This window comes from Neofelis nebulosa, chromosome 2 (genome assembly GCF_028018385.1).
Source record: "Neofelis nebulosa isolate mNeoNeb1 chromosome 2, mNeoNeb1.pri, whole genome shotgun sequence".
NCBI lineage: Eukaryota > Metazoa > Chordata > Mammalia > Carnivora > Felidae > Neofelis > Neofelis nebulosa.
The window spans coordinates 107,265,369-107,291,667 of NC_080783.1; positions in this window are offsets into that span (position 1 = coordinate 107,265,369).

The following is a 26,299-nucleotide window of genomic DNA, read 5'->3' on the forward strand; positions in this document are numbered from 1 at the left end:
TATGTAGCACACATTGAAGGATACTAATTTATAAAATACAGAATAAAATTCAGCAGGGCAAAAAATAAAATAAAAACAAATAAAAATCTCAAATCATCCAGTGTTGGTATAATGGTGCATAGCTTTTCAGATTTTTTTTTTTTCCTGGAAAGACCATGTACCTTGCATAGTGACAGGTAAGTAATAAAGATATGTCTGTTGATGAATTGTGTAAAGAATACACACACACACACACACACACACACACACACACACACAGCATATACCCTGAATTGATACTGTACAAAATGGTATTCAGTAGCCACGTGTGATATTTAAGCCTAAATTAAAATTTTCTGTTTTACTTTATAATATACTATATTGTCAACATAATTTTGATCAAGCAAATTTCTCAAAAGTATGAAGAGGCTGAGATAATTCCAGTTATGTTTTTTAGGTTTCCAATTTATTTAACAATTATTTGAACTAATTTATAAATTTTATAATATTCACATTTAACTGTTACAGGATTTTTGACTACATACTTTTATTTCATTTTTTTCACTGAAAGTATGTACTTGGAGAAAAGATCAAGACATTGATCTCCATTCTGAATGGAAGCCTAAGATCATGTAGGGTTTTCCGATTCTGTCTCTACTACTAACCTCATCAGCTTTCTGATTAATACATGTATAGCCATCTATAAATTATTTACTCAATATTATAAAGTTTTCAGTATTTTTGCATGTTACTCTTATTATTGCCTAACTTTAAAGCCATAGACTTAAAATTTCTGGATCAAATTGCTATGCATAGTTTGGGATTATAAATGCATATTTCTAAAGTATATCCCCAAACACCTGCAACTGTTTACACCTCCACTAGTATTGTGTGACTATGTCCATACTGTACACCAATGGGACTTCATTCGTCCTTTTAACATTTGCCTAATCAATGTGATTAGAACATGCTATTGTGTAATGTTAACTTGTACCATTGGTTTGATTTCCTTGAGCAGAATTTTAAGAAGAGATTAGACATGATATTCTCTAGCTCCATCCACGTCATTGCAAAGGGCAATATTTCATTCCTTTTATGGCTGAGTTATATTCCATTATATATAATGATATATATTGTGATATATATTTATTCATTCATTGTTGATAGACACTTGGGCTGTTTCCATAATTTGGCTATTGTAGGTAATACTGCTATAAATACCAGGGTGCATGTATTCCTTTGAATTAGTGTTTTTGTATTCTTTAGGTAAATATCTAGTAGTGCAGTTGCTGGATTGTAGGGTAGTTCTATTTTTAACTTTTTGAGGAACTTCCATACTTTCTTTTTCCTGAGTGGCTGCACCAGTGGGAGAGGTATATAGGGGGATGTGTTAAATAGGTGATGGGGATTAAGGAAAGCATTTGTTGTGATGAGCACCAGAATTTGTATGGAAGTGTTGAATCGCTATGTTGTACACTTGAAGCTAATATTACATTTAGGTTAAGTAACCAGAATTTAAATAAAAACTTAAAAATAAAGCAAATCAGGTTGGACAATATGTAAATTATAGGATTCAAGGGGAAAGAAGGGTGAAAGAAGGTCTTTCATGCAGAAAAAAGACAGGCATGTGCTGCAAACACTCAACTGAAGAACATTTCTTTCTAGCATTTAATAGATAACCAAATAAATTCCAGGTGTATATGTATGTGATGTGGTCATGCCGCAAAAGCAGGAGGGATCTGTGCTCAAAATTTATCAACACTGACAACACACATGTACCAAGGGACTATGGAAAGTTTACTACTTATGTAAGTGAGACCTTTGGGGAGAACAGGGCAAGCCTCTCAAGCCATTCCAGAATAGCTGGAGAGGGCAAGGGAAGGAGACTGGCCTGGGTGCCTACTGTGATTGGGGGTGGGGATGGTGTGAGGGTTCTCGTGTGCAGTCAGGGACTTGTGTTGCTAGAATCTTCCACTGGCATCGAAAGAGTGAGAACTCTAAATAAAAAAACAAACAAACAAAAAAAAAAAAGGGGCGCCTGGGTGGCGCAGTCGGTTAAGCGTCCGACTTCAGCCAGGTCACGATCTCGCGGTCCGTGAGTTCAAGCCCCGCGTCAGGCTCTGGGCTGATGGCTCGGAGCCTGGAGCCTGCTTCCGATTCTGTGTCTCCCTCTCTCTCTGACCCTCCCCCGTTCATGCTCTGTCTCTCTCTGTCCCAAAAAAAATAAATTAAAAAAAAAAAAAAAAAGAAAAAAAAAAAAAGAAAGAGTGAGAACTCAGGCTTTCTTACCAACTTGTCCAGATGCGGGACCCAAGGAGATGAGGAAGGGGTGAGAGTAAAAGCTGACGGCAGTCACAATATCAAAATATGGGGTTGAACTCTTCAGTGTGTTATGTTGGTGTGTGTTTGATTATCCTCAACTACTGTCAAGTGCAAGTTCTCTTCTATATACTGACAAGTAACTCTCACCTTTGTGAAAAGGCATTGTTTGCTTTTGGCTTCTGATTCTGTAGCTGTAGCAGCCAATTCTTGGTTTGCCTCCTCTTTCCAACTTCCCTTGGTCACAGGCGTCACCAATGCCCTTGAAAACCCTTTTCATGTTTGCTTTTTTTTTTTTTTTTTTTTTTTGAGTCTGGCAACTCTCAAAAATTTTGTGATGCTTAGAGTTTTTCTAAAGCTCATATCCCAAAAATCTAATGAAATGTGCTTTGCCTTTAAAAATATAAATGAGTCATTTTTGGGTCACTAGCACAGAGATGGTTCCCAACTCCAATTTCTATTACTGGTTCTAGAAATGTCTGCCTCATGGAGATGATGTTGATGGGGTCTGCTGAAGGCAATCCTAGGTGTCTTATGGATGGAAGACAGGGTTCTAAGATAGCGTCTAAGATTCCTACCCTGTGGGATACACACCCTGCATAATCCCTAGTTTGTCAATATGAATGATAATCAGCTCCGCCTGGGTGGTTCAGTCCATTAAGCATCCAACTTTGGCTCAGGCCATGATCTCACGCAAGGTTCATGGGTTGGAGCCCCACGTCAAGCTCTGTGCTGACAGCTCAGAGCCTGGAATCTGCTTCAGATTCTGTGTCTCCCTCTCTGCCTCTCCCTCATTGGCACTCTGTTTCTTTCTTCCTCAAAAATAAATAAACATTTTTAAAAATTATTAAAAAATACAATTGATAGTCATTCCCATGAGGAGGTTATGTTCAATGACACAGCAGACATCAAGAAAGGGAAATTAGCCCGGGTTGACATAACCTAACTAGATATGCCTTCAAAGGGGACCACGGTTTTCCTAAAGAAGGAGATTCTCCATTGCTGGCTTTCCAGACAAAAGGCCTACAAGCGTCTAAGGAAGTTTGTGTAGACAGCTCGCTGGATCTCCACCAATTCTTCCTGCTGCTCCCCCTTCTCTGACTGTGACTCCAGTGACTCAGAACAGTTAGTGTTTACTGAGAGACCCTGCTATGTACCATGAACAAGGCTTTAAATAGCCACAGTAAAAGACTGAGCTCTTAGTGAAATATTTTTGTTATGGTTGAAAATGTTCTCAAACTCTTTAAATAACTTCAGTCAGGCGAACCCAGGCATACATTGTCCTCTTTACTTTAGTCAAAGCCTCATTTGTTTCCCCTAAATGATATGGCTCAGTTGATTATTTACCATATCTCTCAAACTTGTCCCCCAAGGTAGGGGCCAGAAGGAAGAAATTTGCCAGAGCAAAGAATCTGTCTGATCCTATGAAAGAGAAGGTATCCAGAATAGCTTCCAGCATCTGAATATTTTAGAAACCAGCAATACTCCTTAATTCACTGGCTTTCAAATATACGCTTCCTTGGATTAGTGAAAAATATTGATTTCATGTCTTGAGAATGGTTAAAAAGGTATGTGGTTTATTTACCATAAGTCTCCTCTAAACTGCTGAAAAAGCAAGGGTCAACCACCAAAAAACATAAACTTAAATGCCAGCTAACATTTTATGCTTTTAACGTATTATTAACTGTATCTCTGATTCTGAAAAGGAAGTGTGTATAACTTTACTCCTTTCTGCTTTATAATTGTCCTAGCAATTTCCATCCAGGTTAGACCAATGCTTGTGTCTTTTTCCCCAGCCCGAACTCCTCTCTGTGTGTGAACGTCAGTGTTTCTTACATATCATGGAGAGAGAATTAAAGAAAATACATTTGCACTGTCAACCCATGTACTGTGCCTCTGGCATTCAAGGCCACATATCAATACTCACCAAAATGTCTTACAGTAGACATGAATATTACCATTTCACAGGAGCAGAAAAAGAAGATCAAAGAGGCAAATCACTTGCTTCTGCATTGATTACCCCCTTCTCCCCAATTATCCATTACTAAATGTCAATTATAAGTAGCCACGGGAAGAGGATTGCTCCTCTTCTGACTTTGGGATGGGCAGGAAGGCTTGGTTTTCGGTGAGAGGGAAGAATTTACTTCCATAATCCTACCTAGGCATTTCTTCATATGGATTGTGCATATGAATTGTGGTCACCACAGCAAAACCACAGAAGGAAAAAGATACCACCACGTCCGTACCAATTCACTCCCTTTCCAAATGAATTAATATCTCAGAAGTACTAAAAGAGCGAAAGAAGAAACTCGTAAGTTAACGTCAAGCACTGATGAGAATAAACAAAGGGGAGAGAAGATGAGGTTAGCGTCATTTGGTTTCTCAAACTGAGACCGCATGATTGAGGTGACAGATGACATACTGATAAGATGCCGCGTGAAACTTGAATCCAATGTCAAATGGTTCGTGAAGGCAGGTGAAATCAGTGTTCTTCCCTCGATGTGGTAAAAATAGAGCCAGACTTGAGCAAAATCTACACAATTGTTTTTATTTTTTTAATGTTTATTTTTGGGAGATGGAGAGACACACACACAGAGCATGAATGGGGGAGGGACAGAGAGGAGGAGACACAGAAACGGAAGCAAGCTCCAGGCTCCAAGCTGCCAGCACAGAGCCCGACGCTGGGCTTGAACTCACAAACTGCAAGATCATGACCTGAGCCAAAGTCGGACGCCCAACCGACTGAGCCACCCAGGAGCCCCATCTACATAATTTAAAAAAATGTTTACTTTTTTTATTTTAGTATATATATAGAGAGAGCAGGGCAGGGGCAAAGAGAGAGGGAGAGAGAGAATCCCAAGCAGGCTCTGCGCTGACATGGGGCTTGAACTCACAAACCCTGAGATCATGACCTGGGCTGAAATCAAGAGTTAGATGCTTAACCGACTGAGCCACCCAGGTACCCCAAAATCTGCATAATTTAAGCATTTTTTTATTTGTGAGATATGAATAGATAGTCCAACATAACCCCTTAAAATAAGGGAAAAGAATTTTTTTTCTTATCCAAACTCTGCAGAAGTGTCCAAATCTCATTTTAGCATACATTAAGCCAATTGTATATTCATCACTAATTTGGGACTTTTTAAAATTGCAATTATTAGAAAAAATGGAATTTTGCATGTGTAAAAAGGTATCTTCTGACCTTTGGAAACCTTTGTTCTTTAGCTAACTAATTGTATGCAAATGAAAAATCAGCTAGCACATTTAAATGTTAATTTTACATCTTTTCTCTCATTTTTTAAAAGTAGTTCTAGTTCTTTCATTGGTCTTGTGCCAAGAGCTCAAGAATGTGGTTTCTTTATGTTTCCATTTATTTCTGCTGTGTACCTAAGATGTGAAAACAGTTTGCACCATCGTTAAAAAGTCATTTTAACAAATGACCGTAGAAAGCCTCACTGCTTCCACCCACCCTCAACTCTCTCTCCAAAGGAGCCAAGAGCACTTGGGTTCACACTTCTGCGGAAGCCAAGGCGCCCTGCATCCAAATCTGACTTGCTAATAGTATGATCTCCACCATGCCCTCACCACCCAGCAAGATCTATGAGGCCTCCACCTACAGACACCACTGAGTCTGTCTAGTTTCTGTGTCAGCTGCACAATTCTCAGCAAAGTCGGCTAGGAGGCTGATACCGATGCGCTGGACAGAGGGGCACAGGGAGAAAAAAATGAGGATACGTTCCTCCTGAACGTGTGGTCTGTGCCCCACGCTGTGCAAGTTACTTTACATGCTCGGTGTCATTAAATACTCATAACCCTACAAAGTAGGCATCGTTGGATTCATTTCCGAGTGAGAAATATTAGTATCACATCGGAGTAAAAAAAATAGCCCCAAGTAGGAATAGAAAGTAAGAGGATTCGATTAAGATCTAGGTTTTTCTGAATCCAAATTCCTTAAGGGTGTATGATTTATTTTCATTTGTCTGCTTGGTGGTTTGTTTCAACTACCTCTGTGGTACAAGCCCCTCCCTAAGGAAGGTGGGGGAATAAATTATATAGAAAATGCTCTTTCTCATGCTGAGGGTGTATTCATTGAGTTTAGGCATTGTATTGTTGTTAGAGTACAAATTCCATTTTAACATTAAAAATTGGCTGCGACCATCCCATAGGATTAATTAGTCAATATCTATCTAATCAAATAATGAAATACACAAAAGACAATTAGTAAACTAACAGATGCATATCCGTTTGTTAAATGTTTAAATAGTGCTTTGCACATAGCAACCATTGTATATAAATATATATACATATATTTATATATATGTATATATAATATATATATGTATATATAATATATATATATATACATATTTTTCTAAGTTTATTTTGAGATAAAGAGAGACAGCACAGATGAGTGGGGTAAGGGCAGAGAGAAAGGGAGAGAGAGTATCCCAAGCAGGCTCAGTGATGTCAGGGCAGAGCCTGATGCAGGTCTCAAACTCACGAACCACGAGATCATGACCTGAGGCAAAGTCAGACACTTCACCGCCTGGGCCACCCAGGCATCCCATGTCACTTTTAAATTGGAAAAAAGACTGTGAATTTTGTCTCTTGCTCTTTCTTTGAGCTTCTAGCTTGCCAATTCTAATGAAGCCGGCTGCGGTGTAGACAGGCTCATGTGGCAAACATTTGAAGGCAGCTGACGTTTGGCAGCCAAAGAAATAAAATCCTTAGTTCAACAGCTCCGAAGAAACTACATCTTGTGGATAATCACGTGAATAATCTGGAAAGCAGATCCTTTCCCAGTCAAGCCGTACTATGAGACCACAGTCCCTACTGGCATCTTGATCACAGCCTAGGAGGGATCCTGAAGCAGAGGGTCACAGCCCGAACAAACCTTCTGTACACCTGATGTACAGAAACTGTGAAATAATAAATGTTGTCGTTTCATGCCTCTGCATTTTGGGCAATCACATGAATAGTGATAGATGACTAATACATTGTGCTATGAGAGTTTAAACTTCACTGAGTTTGTTTTATACAGGTACACACACACACACACACACACACACACACACACACACACACTGTAGCGATCTTATTACTTTTCATGATTTGGATAGACCTAATCAAATGTAGGTATATATTGCTGAAATAAGACACATCCTCAGTTGTTGAAATGAGTTGCATACTCTCAGGATTTAAAACAGAACCTGGATGTAAAATAACCTTCATGTCTCACAAGCACTGGAAGGCAGATACTTATAAAATTCTAATTCCCACTGGAAAGAGAACCCCTGAAAATCAGACAAATAATTTTTTAAGACATCTATTTGTATTTAACCAGGTACTTGTAATCCCACTTAATATCCAGCCTCAAATCTAGATTGGGACTCTTTTCAAAGTTTGGCTAATCTCAGGCATTGGAAATGAATTATATTCTGAAGACAATATGATACACAATCATAATATCTTTTAATAACAACATTGCAGTGTTGATTCAGTTTATTCGAGAATAATATGATGACATTTGTTGTTATTTGGGCACCGAGAGGTAGTGACAATATTTTCTCTTTCTCTCTCAAAATGCCCAGGGATAACATTCAGTATCTTCAATTAAGGAGATTCAAGAACCATCAACTTGACATCTCTGAGAAGACATGAAAATAACAGAAGGAACAACGGTAACTAGTCAAACAATAAAAAGAGAAGCTAAAGTGTCAGTGAAGCTTTCCCAACGTGCTATGTTTTAAAGACATGTTTATTTTAACAATCACATCTCTTTTTTATCTCTAACTCAAAACTTTACATTGAATTAGAGCTGAGAAATGGAACTTGAAACCACATAAGATGTGGCTATGAAACCAAATACTTCCAGAGAGTCAAACTCACTCATTTCTTCTCAGGGCATGAAGCACAGACAACAAGGTATGAGGTGAATTGTTTCCAACTGCACAGTAATAGCAGCACAACAAAAGGAATTTCTTACCAAAAGATAAAGAGATGAAATTGCTAAATCCAAGACAATAAGTACATTCAAGAAATAAACTTAAAAAAAATACATCTTATTGGAACTGATTGCATAGCATTTTACCACAGACCAAAGTTTATGCAACTCTCAGAAAACATGAGAAAATGCCATATATACTTACAGGAGCAATAGCATAAACACCATAAAAATAAATGCAGTGGGATGTAAAATAATGACACTGTTGACAACTTGAAATGAGGGCTTTTTCTCTTTGAGGAAACCATGAGTGTTCTAGTGATGCCCAAAGAGTGTCAGAAATTCTCAGAATGCAGCCTGAAAGACCCTTCAGACACAGTTGGCAAGCAGTGCACCAAACCCAAATGCTCACAGAGGCAGATAATCCAATCAATTTTAGCAGGTTGGTTGGAGTAAGGTAAATGTAATGGAATCAAATGAGCTGCAGGATACGTGTTCCAGGTGTAAGGGACCACCCCCCACTCAGCTCTGGCCAGTCATTATCACAAAGGTCTTCTGTTACCAGACTTTCTCTTTTTCAAGAGAAGCTGGAAATATATATTTAACGTGAACTTCCCTGAGTTTATGTTGGTAATTCATTTAGGTGCAAAATTCTTTTGTAAACCCAATTGCTCAAATCAGATGGGACAGGCCCATGAGTCGGATTCAGTTGAGAATAACTGGTTTGTGATTAATCATTTACTCCATAGGGCTTGATTAGAAAAAGTGACTGGTTGTTAGATACAAATGGACTAGGGGAAAGGTGCGATGTTGACAATGTTTTAGAGAAAAGTATTGAAAAATAAATCTAGAAGCAGGGCAAGCAAAAAATAATACTGAGACAAGTTTCCAAGGCCTACAACCTTAGATTAGAGATATCAAACTAAATGTTTGCATTTAAGAGGAAGAGTTAGACAGTAGGGAGGAAATCAAGGAAAAAGCTAAAGTAGCAGAATTTAAGGTAAATCTTAAATGGAGAAGGGTCCCCTTATATAGCCCCCTGAGAAGGACTATTGAACTAAGTAACCTACACATGTAGTTCTGCTGCTTAGACAAAAGTCTTGTGAAATTACTTTCAGGTTACTTGGTTGTAAACAATAGCTTCCAAAAAAGGATACATATTTTACGAAATAGAAGGTCAATTATTAAAATGACCCTATTATTTCTGCTTCACATAAATATTTTTCTATTATCACACTAGTTAAATAAATATACCAAGTATAAAAATTTTGACCGCACCCCCCCCCCCCCAAGTATCTGCTACAGATGCCTTTGGGATTTTGATAGGAATTGCACTGAATGTATAGAAAGTTTTGAGTAGTGTTGCCATCTCGGCAATATTGTTTTCCAGTCCATGAACGTGAGATGTCTGACCATTTATTTATATCTTCTTTAATTTCTTTCAACAGGATTTTGGGTTTTCAATGTGTAAGTTTGTCATTTGCTTGGTTAAGTTTATTTCTACATATTTCACTTTCTATTATTCTATTGTAAATGAATTGTTTTCTTAACTTCCTTTTTGGTTTGCTTATTGTAAATGGATAGAAACCCAATTAATTTTTGTGTGTTGATTTTGTATCTTGCAAATTTGCTGAATTATATTTATTAGTTCTAGTAGATTATTTTGGTTGTTTATTTTGGTGTGTAATTTTTAGAATTTTCTACATACAAGATCGTGTCATCTGTGAACAGGGATCATTTTATTTCTTCCTTTCTCTATTGGGTGACTTTTTTTTCTTTTTCTTGCCTAATTGCTCTAGCTAACCCTTTTAGTGTGTTATGAAATACAACTGAGAAAAGCAGTCCTTGTTTTCTTATTCCTGATCTTAGAGGAAAACCTTTTATCTTTCATCACTGAGTATGATATTAGCTGTGGTATTTTTATTTTTATTTTTTTAAATTTTTTTTTCAACATTTTTTATTTATTTTTGGGACAGAGAGAGACAGAGCATGAACGGGGGAGGGGCAGAGAGAGAGGGAGACACAGAATCGGAAACAGGCTCCAGGCTCCAAGCCATCAGCCCAGAGCCCGACGCGGGGCTCGAACTCACGGACCGCGAGATCGTGACCTGGCTGAAGTTGGACGCTTAACCGACTGCGCCACCCAGGCGCCCCAACTGTGGTATTTTTATATGAGGACTTTATCCAGTTGGGGAACTTTCCTTTTTTTTTTATTTAAAAAAATTTTTAATGCTTATTTATTTTTGAGAGAGAGAGAGAGAGAGGGAGAGAGAGAGAAAGAGAGAGAGAGAGAGTGAGAGAGAGAGAGAGAGAGAGAGAGAATGAGTGGGAGAGGGGCAGAGAAAGAGGGAGACATAATCCCAAGCAGGCTCCAAGATCTGAGCTGTCAGCACAGAGCCCAACTTAGGGCTCAAACTCATGAACTGTGGGATCATGACCTGAGCTGAAGTCAGATGCTTAACTGACTTAGCTACCCAGGCACCCCGAACTTTCCTTATATTTATAGTTTACTGACTGTTTTTTAATCATGAAAGGGTTTTGAATTTTGTTAAATGTTTTTCTTCTTTTTGTTAAGATGAACATTTTTTCATTCTACTAATGTAATGTATTACATCAATTAATTTCTATATGTTGAAACTTCTTTGGAATAAGGGAATAAATTCCACTTGCTGAGGATTTATAATCCTTTTACTAAGCTTTAAATTTGGTTCGCTAGTTTTTAAAAATTTTTTAATGTTTATTTATTTATTTATTTATTTATTTTTGAGATAGAGAGAGACAGGGCAAGGGGTAGAGAGAGAGGGAGACACAGAATCCAAAGCAGACTCCAGGCTCTGAGCTGTCAGCACAGCACATTGTAGGGCTGGAACTCATGAACCACAAGATAATGACCTGAGCCGAGGTCGACGCTCAACTGACAGTGACGCCCAGGTGCCCAGGGTTCGCTAGTTTTTTTTGTTTGTTTGTTTGTTTGTTTTTTTTGATGATTTTTGGAATCAATAGTCATAAGGGGTATTGGTCTATCATTTTCCTTCAACATCTTTGTCTAGCTTCGGTATGAGGGTAGTGTTGACTTCGATGAATGAGTACAGGGGTATTTCTTCATCTTCAACTTTTTTTAAGTTTATTTATTTTGAGAGACAGACACAGAGCAATTAGGGGAGAGGGAGAGAGGGGGAGAAAGAGATAATCCCAAGCAGGCTCCCTGCTGCCAACGCGTAGTCCGACACACGGCTCAAGCCCATGAAGCCATGAGAACATGACCTGAGCCGAAACCAAGAATGGGACACTCAGCTGAGTCACCCAGAGGCCCCTTCATCTTCAATTTTTGAGGACAGTATGAGAAACATTGGCCTTAGGTCTTTTTAAACACTTGGTAACTTTACTAGTGAAGTATGTGCTCCAGGGCTTTCTTTGGTGGACAGTATTTTATTGTTAATTCAATCAACTTCCTACTTACAGGTCTATTCAGATTTTCTATCAGTCGTGATTTAGTCCTGGTAGGTTGTGTGTTTCTAGGAATTTGTACATTTCATCTAGGTCACTCATTTTATTGGTGTATTATTTTATAACATAATAATAACAGTATTATTTTATATATTTAATATATAAACATATTTTCATATTATTTTCTAATCATTTTATTTTTGTAGAATTCAGAGTATATTTTCATTTCTTTCTTTTTTCTTGACAAACTAATAGTTTGTTTATGTTCTGGAATTTTTCCAAGAGCCAACTTTTGGGTTTATTGTTTTATTTTGCTGTTTTTCTATTTTATTTTATTGAACTCTGCTCCATTCCTGATTATTTCCTTCTTTTTGCTAGGTTTATGTTTGTTTGCTATTCTTTTCCTAGCTCTTTAAGATGTAAATTTAGATTGACTTGACATCGTTCTTCTTTTTTAACATTACGTTTTTCTAGCTTTAACTTTCCCTCCCAGCACCGCCTTCACAGTATGCCATAACTTTTTGTATGTTGTGCTTTTGTTTTTATTTTTCTCTAGGTATTTCCTAATTTACCTTGTGATATCACCTTATCTTTTTTATGAGCAGTGCCCACCACTTTTCCTTAATGCTTTTTGAGTTATGCAAAATAGAGATTATTACCTTACTTCAGTCCTTTAGGTATCATGCACTCCAGTTAGAACAGACACTCACGATAATTTTCTAATAAGATCTGTTCTGCTCTCCAGCTCAAGGTGGGCATTGAGACCCAGCTACTGCTGCTAAAGACCAACATTGTCACTGCAATGGGAGGAAGTAGGGTGACAGTGGGTAAAAATGCCAGAAAACATTCTGTTTTGAAAACTGCTTTCCCTTGATTGGGCATTTGCTTGGTTGCTGGAAAGTTCTGGATGTTTTCCAGACCTCTTTTGGTTCGGACAGCTTCTGGTTGTTCCTTTGATATTTCTGTAGGGAAACAAAAGCTGAGTTTTTTAGTCTGCCATTTTTCTGAATCACTCCTCAATTGCAGACATCTATTTTTTTTTAATGTTTGTTTCAAATAGTGGATAATAGCATGTCAAAATTATTGCTTTTCGATGGTCAGTGACAGTCCATAGGTTTCATGACTTTATCAAGGAGGTATACTTTACATTTTAAAAGTATTTTGTTTATTGAATTTGCCTCCTCATGTATTAAAAAAATTCTATTAAATTTAGATACATATTACAGGGTAAAAATATTAAACATTCTTATTCTGTTTTTCGTATTGTTTTAAGCTTTCATGAATGAGCATAGTTTTATTGTCTAAAATGTATGATATGGAGCATATGATTAATAACCGATTATAACTTCGCAGAAATTTGTTATCCCGAGAGTCTATATCTTCAGGAAGTACTTTCAGACTATAATATATAGGTTTTCATGTTTTCTTTTCTCATCCTAGAGAATATTAAATTTCACTTTGGTCTCTCTGTTCCTATTTCCTCTATTCTTCTACTGAAGAAGTATACAAATCTATTTGTAAAGAGTGGAAGTACATTTGCATGTTTATTGTTTTCTCCTCTCCATTCATTACAAATGGATGGATTGCTTTTGTGCAGGAAGCATATAAGCTCTTGCAAAGGCTGATAACACACTGTTCAACACCACTGTTCTGGGACAAGTTTGTTGACCAGCATACTGACCTCCTGATTTGATTACTCTTTCTGACATCCTGACCTGTTGAGTCAGAAGAGTTTGAAACGGCAACCCCAAACACTTAATTCATTCAGATGATGTTCACACGATTATATTTTTATAGAGCCCATTTCTATTGCTATTTAGATAAACAGAAAGGACACTTTCAAGGTCCTAAGAAATGTTGGAATTATTTGCAATTTCAAAATCTTGAATCAGAAAATTTTGGAAAAAAGGAGGAACAGAGTCAGAATGCTTCTATCAAGTTAGTGCTGATCAGACCGACCGCTCATACACACCGAGAGTTTTGAAGACCCGGAGAACATGAAGGAGTGGGGTGGTTGCAGGATACTGAGTTCACACTGATCAGAAAGAAATGTTTTGAAGCTATTATTATGCTCACAACTGTCTTACTCACATAAACATGCGCTCACTTATACTTTTATTTATGTCATGCATCTACGAGAAGGTCTTCCTCTCACCAGTTTACCCTTCTCCAGGGTCACCATCAAACTACCAAGAACTAGATTTTAAACAACTGGATAAAACGGTCTCTCGTGTCACTTATTGAAGAGACTATAACTCACTTCAAATCTAATACGTGTTTTATAAATACTAATTTTTTAATTGAAGTGCAGATAAGTGTGAACAGATGGGCAACTAAGGTTTATGATAGACTTCTTCAATGTTACACTAATAATTATATCCACATTTTGAAATAATTTGCAGCTTACAACACGTTTTGATAGATTTCGTATCATTTATAGCCTCATAATAGCTCTGTAGAATGTATGCTACTAATGTTTTTGTTACATTTTCATTTATGACTAAGATTAATGAATTTATGTATCTGATCAAAGTTTAGCAGGTAATAAATCATAAAGTCTGCCTCAAGCCATACCTTTTAATTTAACTTCAGATTTTTTTTCAATACAGCATAGGTCCTTAACAGAAGATGTTATATAGACAATCTGAGATGGAAAGTTTACCAACAATGTTTTCCAATAAATAGTGGAAATAAACTATGGTTACAATAAACATAGATTTCCCATTCTATGTCCCTGCCATCATTTGATGGGTTTTTAGTAGCAAAGCTTTTTGCCATAAGCAAAAATAGGGGAGGACAAAGGGATGGATAAGATAAAGAAAAATTAACCTCTAAGATTTTGCTCAAAATTTAAACCTTTCATAACCAAGATGTGTGTAATTTCTGATGAAATATGAAATATTTCTGTATGTAATGATATAAATGGCATATCAGATACAATCGTGGTGCATAAGTGAAAGTGGCAGTAGATTTTGTAACCTAGTTTGGAAAGTGACAAATTTTTTCTAATAACATTTTCTCTGTAAATGACAAAACTACATAAACATAAAGGAAGGAACAGGGTTTAAAAAGCCAGAATAAAATATTTAGCAGATAGAGTCCATTGCAATCAGTGAAATATTTATATGCATAATCTGTTTTCCTATTTGACTCAAATACATGTTTGTAGGGTATACTATTTTTAATGTTCTTATTTCTTTTATTACAATTTAGAACTTGCTCTGCAGTTCTCTGTGTTCTTGAGTTTTTCTCTTCATCATCTCCTCAAAATAAAATAAAATATGGAGTCTCTGATATTAAATGCCTCAGTCCACCATTTAGAAATTTTCTCTGGAGTGCCTGTGTGGCTTGGTCGGTTAAGTATCCGACTTCTGTTCAGGTCATGATCTCGAGGCTCATGGGTTTGAGTCTCATGGAGGGCTTTGTGCTGACAGGTAGGAGCCTGGAGCTTACCTCTCTCTCTGTGCCGCCCCACCCCCCCTGCTCTTTCTCAAAAATAAATTAGGAAGAAAAAAAGAAAGACAGACAGAAAGAAAGAGAATTTTTTCCTAAAGGAGAAGAAAGAAAGAAAGAAAGAAAGAAAGAAAGAAAGAAAGAAAGAACTTTTTCCTAAGGAGAGAGAAAAAAATAAAGAAAAAAAAGGAAAATCAAAGTTTTACAGAAGTGTGTGTATATTTTCCCCTGAAATTTAATGGAACAAAGCTGACAATATGCATATATAAGATAACTCTGATCTCTTAAGATGCAATTATTCATGTATTTGTCTACTATTTCAACAGATTATTATTCTGATTTCCAATTCCTACAACTTGCAAACCCCTCACAATTATATCTAACACCTTCCAGTTTAGATGCTGGTGTGTGTTAAGAATTTGCATTCATGGGGCGCCTGGGTGGCGCAGTCGGTTAAGCGTCCGACTTCAGCCAGGTCACGATCTCGCGGTCCGTGAGTTCGAGCCCCGCGTCAGGCTCTGGGCTGATGGCTCAGAGCCTGGAGCCTGTTTCCGATTCTGTGTCTCCCTCTCTCTCTGCCCCTCCCCCGTTCATGCTCTGTCTCTCTCTGTCCCAAAAATAAATTAAAAATGTTGAAAAAAAAAATAATAAAATAAAGTCTTCTTTAAAAAAAAAAAAAAAGAATTTGCATTCATTCTGTATTAAATAAAAACCTGATAAAATATGATAAGGTATGTCAAACCTCCCACTATCCATCTCTACAAAATCCCATAACCTCATTAGACATGTTTAAAGGTTAATCACTGATATTCTATCTACCTTAAAATGCTAATTGATAGTTTTATTAAAAAATTTTTGTTATAAAAATAATATTTCTTATGCATACTTTATTCTTTTTCAAATTCTTTTTTTAATGTTTATTTATTGATCCTAAGAAAGAAAGAGAGAGAGCATGAGGGGGAAGGGGTAGAGAGAAAGGGAGAGAGAGAATCCCAAGCAGGCTCAGCATTGTCAGCAAAGCGACCAACATGGGGCTGGATCCCACGGACCATGAGATCATGACCTGAGTTGATATCAAGAGGCAGATGCTTAACTGAATGAGTCACCCAGGCGCCCTCCAAATTCTTTTGTCTGATTCACCTCCACAAACCACTATCTAGGAACTAGAGAAAGTATCTCAAATCCCATTTGACAGAGGCAGAAATTGAGGGTAGGAAAGGGAGCCAGGTCTGTGGCAAAGTTAATAACATGCATCCTGGTATCAGGTTCAATGTATAGCAATCAGCTTGTGTATAAACTATTGGAATGATGAAGAGAATGGAGAAGGAGGAAAAATACTGACAAAAGAAGATGCTGAAATGGATGCAAATGATGATGAAAATTAATTGGAGCTCTCAAATAACTGGTGGGAAAGCAAACTAGTATGGCCACCATAGAAATCAGATGGCTTTCTCTTATGTTTGACTCGCAGTTTCCATATGATCCAGCAAGCCCGCTCCTGGGTGTTTACCCAAGAGAAACGGCGACTTACCCTAGGACAAAAACAGGTACATGAATGCGTGTAGCAGCTCTATTCTGAATCATCCTAAAGCGGAAGGAATGTAAATGGTTTTCGATGGTTGAAAGCATAAACTATGGTTGACCTATACAATGGAATACTACCAAGGAATAACACAAGAGCGAACTATTGTTCCGTGCAACTTAGTTGAATCTCTAAGCCGAGTGAAAGAAGTCCATTTCAAACAGTTACATATTGTGTGTTTTTATTATGTGACAGTCCCCACAATACAATACCCGTATTATGGAAAACACATTAGTAGTTTTCAGGGATTATGAGTGGGAAGGATAAGGCAACGATTAAGGGATAACAGGAGGAAGTACGCTGGGGTGGTAAAAATGTTTTGATTCCTGATTGTACTGGTGGCCACAAGAATCTATAGGTGTGCTGAAATTTATCAAACTATATAAAAAATTCAGTTTTACCCTAAGAGAAGTTAAAAACTATACTTAAAAAATAAATACATTTTTAAAACTGTGAAGGGGTGACGCAAGTCAAGGTAGATTTAACTGATTTTCTAATACCCTTTGCCAGAGTAAATGCCTGTACAATATAAATGACAAAAACAAATTACAGAATTTTTCAATTAAATTTGAAATATTATTTTAAAACAGGAAAAGGAAGATTACCTAAATGAAAGATTCAAAAACATATTTTTTAAATGCGTATTTATTTATTTTGAGAGAGAGAGAGAGAGAGCAGGAGAGGGGAAGAGACAGAGAGAGGAAGAGAGAAAATCTCAAGCAGGCTCCATGCTGTCAGCACAGAGCCAGACGGGGACTTGATCTCACCACTGTGAGATCATGGCCTGAGTTGAAACCAAGAGTCAGATGCTCAACTGACTGAGCCACCCAGGCGTCCCCAAGGAAGTACTGTTTTTAATCACAACCAATATTTTCTTGATATCTTACGTGACTCCAATTGTATCTTTTTAACCTAGATGACTATCACTGTAGGTGTTATACATTCAATAACCCACATTTGGAGGGACTGTGTCCTTCACTTTTTAAAAATCCATAGCTGAACAGTTTTAAGAGAACTTATTTGTCATTGATGCCTGGGGATAAGCCGGGAATAATATTCTTGAAGAAACTGGTTCATAAAAAGAGTAGAAATGCTCTGAAAGACTGTGGACTGATTAAAGAAGAATTATCCCCTGTTCTCCCCTCTAGGATTCTGAAATTTGTAGCAGGTGCCCATAAATATTGAAGACAGATTCATGAATTCCTCAGGGGTCTCCATTCACAGTTCTATATTATTTCCGATTAACATGCTAATGAAAAGTGATCTAATTCAATAGTAATATGTTAACATTCAGAAAGCAAGCTGATAATATTCTGTGGATAAATCCAGATTTCATTTAAACTGTTGCCTTTCTATCAGATTATTTTGGGTCAACAAATTCAGATGGAAGTTGTTTCATTTGTGACTTTTAAATTATAGTTTTTAAATGCACAAATAATTGAGGTGAACAAAATCTGCATAATAATATTGGGTGTTCAACAGGATAGATATTTAATGAATAGATTTAGTAATAAATGATAGAAACGAGTACCCTACCAAAAGGAAACCTCTGTGGTCTTAACAGTTTTATTAAAATGTAATTTGCATGCCATACAATTTACCCATTTTAATGTGCAGTAGATTTTAGCAAACTTACGGACTCCATCACTACAGTTTCTTTTCAGGACACTTTAAATGCTGCAAAAAGTAATGATATGCTCATTTGCTGTAACTTTTCATGCTCCCCACCCTGAGGAAATAATTAATTTACTTTTCATCTCCATCAATTTGCCAGGTTGCAGGCATTTCATAGAAATGGAATCCTGTAATGTATGGTCTTTTATGACTGGCTTCTTGCACTTGGCGTGCTTTTGAAGTTCATCCTTGTTGTAGGAGGTATCAGTACTTGACTGATGGACATTTGGGTTTCCACTTTTTGGCTACTTTGAATAATGCTGTTACGAATATGCATGAGTTTCGTCTGAGCATATGTTTTCGCCCTCTTGTGTGGATACTTAGGAATGGAATTTCTGGGCCTTATTATAACTCCATGTTTAACATTTTGAGATAATGTCTAACTGTTTTCCAATGTGCCATTTAAAATGCTGCTATTTTACAGTTTGCTAATTTGCCAGCAAATTCTAAGGGTAATAATTTATCTCCACATCTTGCCAACACTTTATTATTATTATTATTATTATTATTTAAAATTTATAGCCATTTTAGTGAGTGTCAAGTGGTATCTTATTGTGGAATTGATTTGCATGTCTCTAATAACTACTCATATTGGATATCATTTTATTTGCTTATTGACCATTCGTATAGGCATTTTTTTTTAAATTGTGTTATACACTTTGATATTGTTAAGTTGTAAGTATTCAAGTTGTAAGCATTCTGTATAGATTCAGGATATAAGTTCCTTCATAGATAAATGATTTCCAAATGTTTTCTACCTGTCTGTGGACTGACTTTTCACTTTCTTGTGCTGTACTTGGGAGCACAAAAGGTTTTTATTTTGATGATCAAGAAACTTACGTTGCATGCAGAAAATGCACCTTATGAGCATCATGTAGATTCTACCACTCATTGTAATTTCATATTAGATTAAATTATGAGCGCAAATGTCTAGTCTTTAATACGGATTTTGTGCTGAGCTAAAATGTAGTGTGCAAGCAGTAGTGAGTTGTGCTTGCTAGAGAGCTGATGAGGTTCTAGTCCAGCTTTCTGGCAGCTTTGATTTGCCCCTATGTATCTGTGGGTCCATCTTAGGGAGACTCCTAAAATCAGGGGATGGTGGAGAGAGATGTGGAAATATTTATGGCTCTTCATCCTTCCACAGCTCTGCCCGTGTCACAGGAACAGAAGTGGCTGTTGGTGAATCGTGATTGTCAAGCATGTTTCCTTTTGCCATGGGGGTAGCAGTGTTCCACAGAGATGCTGTGCTCACAGACTGCGTTCCAGAATGAAGATGACATGGGCAGAATTTGACATGACACGTGAGTAAGGAATAATCCTTTGTTGCTTCAAGAAAACTGAAATTTCACACCTGTTTATTTCTGCAGCATGACCTAGTTCCCTGACTTAGCAGTAAGCACCTATCTCCCATGCCATGGACCATATACTTCTTACGACTAAATCGGTATTTTGTCTCCATTTTGCAAGTAAGAAAACTGTCTTCTTACAGGCTATAGTGCCTTGGGAATTTTAGCAAAATTCCCTTAAGCCTCAGAGTTGGGATCCAAACTCCTTTCTGTCTGAATTTAAAGCTTATATTCCAACAACTCTGCTTTCTGGGCCCACAAGTATTTATGAAAAATAACAACAACAAACAAGATTCATCATAGTTGGAAATTCAGGAGCTGTTGCTAAATTTTGTTTTATCTAGTTCTATCTCTTAAAATAACATCTCTGCTACAAATTCTTTAATTAATTTAGATCCAGGTATTTCTAAAACTGGATTTCATACACTAGAGTTATGATCCTCTATCCAGAAAACAAACAAAAGCCAATGATATGAAATAAAGGTTGTGGTTTTATGGTCTTTTTTGATGAATAAAATATTAGATTTAAATTAAAAACACACGAGGGCCTCCTCAGTGGCTCAGTCAGTTGAGAATCCAACTCTTGATTTCGACTCAGGTCATGATCCCAGTGTCTTGGGGATCAAGCCCTGAGTCAGGCTACACACAGAGTATGGAGCTTAAGATTCTCTCTCTTTCCCTCTACCCTTCGCCCCTGCTTGTGCTCTCCTCTCTCAAATTACATATATACATATACATGTGTATATATATATATATATATATATATTCAGTCAAATATATATATTATATATAGAAATACTCAAATATATATATTTTTTGGCTGAATATTTCATTTGCAGACAAATTAAAAAAACATAGAAATTTAGAAGTAAGAGGGCAGCACAAGGAATTAGAGAGACCTGAATCTCATATGGATATAGGAAGCAAACAGAGAGAGCAGGAAATCAAGGACACTTGAAGGATTGAGGCAAAATATTTTGCCGCAAGAAACCAAGAGCAGGATCTATAACAGTTACACAGTTATGCCATGTGATTTGATAAAATAATATTATTATCAGAGAAAATTCTATTACCTGTGTCACGGGACTTTACCGTATCCGGAATTAGATTGTGGGATCTGTGTTGATGTTCGTTTGTTTTTTGCTTATTTGTTTGACAATATTGAAAAAGAAGCTGTGAGGCTGAGATACGTATAAATGCAACAACTGAGCTACATGGGAAAAGGAGAGAATATTCTGTGCATGCGTGTGTGTGTGCCTGTTGTGTGTGTACGTGCGGACATGTTTTCTTAGATACACATTTGCATGCAGAGAGATAAAGACAGAGAGAGAGCACAAATCTAAAGCTATCACTTAAGGCATACACTGGGGATGGAACAGATGTGGGAAACGAGGTGGGAGCAGTTGCCTTAATCCTGTTATTATATAGTTAAGAAGAAGCATGAAACAGGGAAAAAGCATGAGTTAGGAATTTGGCTTACTTAGTCTGAATCTTTTTTGTTTGTTTTTAATTCATCTGGCAAAGTAGTTGACCTCCTTTGAAAGTTTGTTGTGCAAATTAAAGGAGTTCATCTTGTAATATGCTTAGCGTAACTCCTGGCACACAGACATGCACAGAAACACTTGGGCAACCATGACTATTATTCTCGAAGAGAGGACAGTCCCATGGAAAGTTTCATCTCCTCCCCTATGAAGTAATGAAACAGTCTCCTGATTGTAGTGAGAACATTGAGTAATATGTGTAAAACAGCAGACCGCATCAGCCACTTTCCTTTTAGGAACACACGCACACGCACAGAATGTTTTACTTTTTTCCCACATAGCTTGATCACTGAAATGATTCTTATCTCACAGATAGCCACATAGCTTCTTTCAACTTACTTAAGTGTTGCTCCTTTCATACAACAACAAGGAAAAATCCTTTCTGAGGTCCATATTCAACTTTCCATTGCAAATAAATAGTTAGGTCTTTTCTCAGTTTATTGGTAAACTCAAATTTTTTGACAAAACACAAAACAATACATAAATAAGTATGCCTTCTTAGAATAATCTTGGATTTAAGAAATTTTATACAAATTCAGCCTTAGCATTCTGCTCTCCTTCTTTCCCTTTGTGCTAAACTCTGGTGTGAACTTTTATTATCTTTTTTAATGTTTATTTATTTTTGAGAGAGAGACACAGCACGAGAGGGAGGTGAGGGGCAGAGAGAGAGAGAGGGAGACACAGAATTCGAAGGATGCTCCAGGCTCTGAGCTGTCTGCACAGAGCCCGACGTGGGGCTGGAACCCACGAACCATGAGATTATGACCTGAGCTGAAATTAGACGTTTGACCGACTGAGCCACCCAAACACTCTTCCGATCTGAACTTTTAATCCTACTGGCTATGTCTATTTACCTTTCTTATACCCATTGGACCTCAGAATGCAAGCAAGGCTTTGTTGTGCTCTACCCTCTGTGCTTGTAAAGCTCTTGTGTATTTCTGTTTCTTGCTCATTTGACTATACCTTATTTCCCTAACCAGGGAGGGTATGAACAACAGTAGAAACACAGTCACCATTGTATCCTCCAGAGAATGTAGCACAATAATTGACATAACCTACGTGATGAAGATATGTTTCAATATAATTTCATTTTATTTCTGGATGGGGATGCATATATGTTAGTCCTTGTAAAGTCCTGATTACAAGGACTTTGTAATCAGAAACAACTGGGTTTGAATCCCAGCTCTGTCACATATTAGATGTGTGGCTGTGAAGAGTTGCGGAAGCCTCAGTTTACTAATCGGTTAAATAGAGATACTAGTCTTTAGCTCAGTAGTCTATTGTGAGGATTAAAGCATGATTTTCTAAGGTGCCTAGCATGTAAAGTACCATTGAACAATGTGGAATTTAGATTTTACAGAGGAAGGAATGATGATTAGGTAAAATGATTTGGTCAAGGGCACACATCTTGTTATTACAAAGTCAGAATGAGTTTTCTAACTCTCTTCTAGTGACTTATGTGGCTATTACTGACTTTACAAAAGCGAGAAAAAAGATTTTAAAGTCAAATAGTCAGTTAAGAGTTAAATCTTTGAGATTTAAAAATCACAAAACCCAGGGGCACCTGGGTGGCTCAGTCAGTTTAGCATCCAACTTTGGCTCAGGTCATGATCTCATGGTTCGTGGGTTTGAGCCCCACATCAGGCTCTGTGCTGACAGCTCAGAGCCTGGACCCTGCTTCAGAGTCTGTGTCTCTGTCTCTCTCTGCCCCTTCCCTGCTCATGCTCTGTCTCTCAGAGTCTCTCAAAAATAAATAAAACATCAAAAAATTTTTTTAAAAAATCACAAAACCTGTACATAATAAAATCCAGTATTAATAAGGATGAACTAAAATAAACATTATTTCAAAATTATACTAGCAAGATTAATTAACTAACACACTCACATCCACCCTTGTGGGATATATCTTTTTCTAGAAATCAGACGGACATAGGCTTCTGCCTGTGTTTCCTCATTGATGAGGACTGACCCAAAGTCCATCTTACTCATGGTCATCCAAGGTCTTCATCTTGAGAGGCACTTATGTATTTGTTAAATGTGTGAAGAACAAATAAATGAAGTGGGTAAATTAACAGAGCTGCAGTTCCAAACCCATTCCCTTTCCTGTGTAGAAGTTGGATGGGAGTTGCCCTGTGAGTCAGGCCCGAGTTTCTTCACTGTTTTGATTACTCACTAATCTAAATTCACCATTTGTATACTCTTCCTGAACAAGTTACACCACACCTATAGCAACCTATCGCCTGGGCTCTGGGACATGATCTATTACAGTTGGCACTTGTCAATTAAGCAAAAAATAACATACATAGTTTGTGTTCAAGACACATTTAATTGATCCTTGTTTGAAGGAAGGAGAAGCAAAAGAAATAAAATTGAAACAATAGAGAAAACACAAAAGAGCAAATTCTTATGTGACAGGACTTTTGTATATATCATTTCAAAAAATCTTCACAAAATATTATATACTTTTATAATCCTTTTATATATTCAAAGTTAATATTATAAAATATGCATAATAAACACAATATTAACACACTATAAATTCAGTAATCTTCATTTTACACATGAGAAAACTTGGAGTCAGAAATGTTAAGTGATTTGCCTAAGGTCCTGTGCAAGTTTACAATATATAGAAACCATATCTGTCTCATTTAGGGTTCAGGCTGTTATCAAAATCCCACTTTGCTTTTCCCAGGAAAAGGCAAATTGTAGATTAGAAGTACTGGAAGCTTTGGAAAGTGTATGTAAAATTGGAACAACTAAAAGAACAAATGGAGATTTATTGATCTGTCCCACCTGATCCCTCATCTTTTCACTGACAGCACACAACTTGGAAGGTCAGGCAAGATCACTCAGAAAAATAAAACATACATCCATGTGTAACTTTGGGAAGTAATCTCTGTAACTGTCTTTTGTATACATGTATTGGCAATGCATTTGTAACCTGAACAGCTATAATATTTTAAGCTTTATCAAGTTTTGCCCCCCACCAAAAACAAACAAACAAACAAACAAAAAACAAAAACAGATGAAAGAAGGAAGGAAAAAAGAAAGGAAAGAAAGAGAGAGAAAAGGGGGGCAGGCAGTAAGGAAGGAGGGAAGGATGGAGGGAAGAGAAGGGAAGGAAGGAAGGAAGGAAGGAAGGAAGGAAGGAAGGAAGGAAGGAAGTTTCCACTCTGGTATTTCCTGGTTTCCTCCAGAACTTGGAAGCCTTTTTTTCCAACATCTTATGCTTTTATGTTTTCTGCAAAGATCTATATTCTTTATTTGTTAAGTATCTAAGAACATTTGCTTATATAAAGGGAGTCTTAAAGTATTAGATATTAAATGTTTGCCTGGTTTAGAGAAACATGGATCTTTTGGAATAAGTAGATATGCCACCAGCAAAAAACATATTGAATAATAAAATGTTCACGGTGCCCAGTATTTTTTGTAACTCTAAATTTATTTATAGATTTTGACTTTCTAATAGTAGTCAGTGCATCTCTGTTTCATGGCATGCAAAGGCACCCAGAGGGAGAATTCATTCTAATCATATTTAACACGTCAGAAATAACCGCACAAACAAATCAACCAGCCCCTCACATTGTAAACATTGGGTAGACAGATGATTACACTGCTAAGTTATTTTACCTCGAAACTAATGCTCGCTGGTTGAAATGTTGATTTATTTTCTACAAACTGCATTTCTTTCAATGTAGAATACATTTTAAGAATCTACTATCTTTGGGACCAAGTTTCAATATCTTTTACTTTTTACATTATTGATTTACCTATACAATTTCGCTATGAAAGGACCAGATAGTTCACAATAAAATTTCAGGTCAGTCCAAAAAATGTTAATGCATGTAAAAATAACAGAGAATAAAAATAAGGAAGTAAGGAGAAGAAAATTTTTATATGCAAATTGAATCACATACATACATCTTTAGTTATTTATCATGTCAAAACAGAAACCCAGTGGGTTATATCACTCAGTAAAAAAAGTGGATAACTCGGTGAGAGCCTGTATACAAAATCCCTCACAATTTTCTCTACTTCAATATCATTTTTTATTAGTTTTCCCCAAAAACCTATGTTATAACCATATTTAAAATTCTCAAAATTCATCTCCTTAAACAAGAACCATAAAGAGAAAGGTAAATGGTATATTAATTTATATATGTATTTCTAACACTATACAGAAGACTGAGGCTGTGCCCTTTTTTATTTGCTGTTGTAATTATACCTCCAATACAGTTTCTTGAAAGGCCAAGGAGTCGAAACTGTTATTGAACCAACCCCCAAATAGGTAATTATATGGGAGAGATGCTCGTTAGAAACCGAGGCCATAGGTAGGGTGATGCAGCCAAATAATGAAAACCTGAAAACGAGGAAGCCAGGGAAATGAAGAACCTAATTTCACTCACCACCTGCACTCTAATTGGCTCTGTCTCCAAGTGGCTAAAACCTAACTAGACGTTGGATGACCTGGAAGCTTCTGCTATAGTCCATAGAAATCAGCGCACCAAGATACAGGAAAGCACAATCAAGGGTGGAACATGGATCCTTTACAATATGGAAATGCAAAGTTACAAAAATAGCCAAACGATGCATGAAGAATTTCTAGTAGGAAGGATTTTTCCTATCAAATGTGCTGATTTCTTTTTTTTAATTTTTTTTAACGTTTATTTATTTTTGAGACAGAGAGAGACAGAGCATGAACGGGGGAGGGTCAGAGAGAGGGAGACACAGAATCTGAAACAGGCTCCAGGCTCCGAGCTGTCAGCACAGAGCCCGTCGCAGGGCTCGAACTCACGGACCGCGAGATCATGACCTGAGCTGAAGTTGGCCGCTCAACCGACTGAGCCACCCAGGCACCCCTCAAATGTACTGATTTCTTATAAAGCTACAGTAATTAAGACAGAATGGCACTAGCATAAATAAGGTAATTAAACCAATGGAACAGAATTAAGACACTAGAAACATATCCATGCATAAGTAAGAATTAAAATGTAAGTTAAAATGAAGGTAGCTT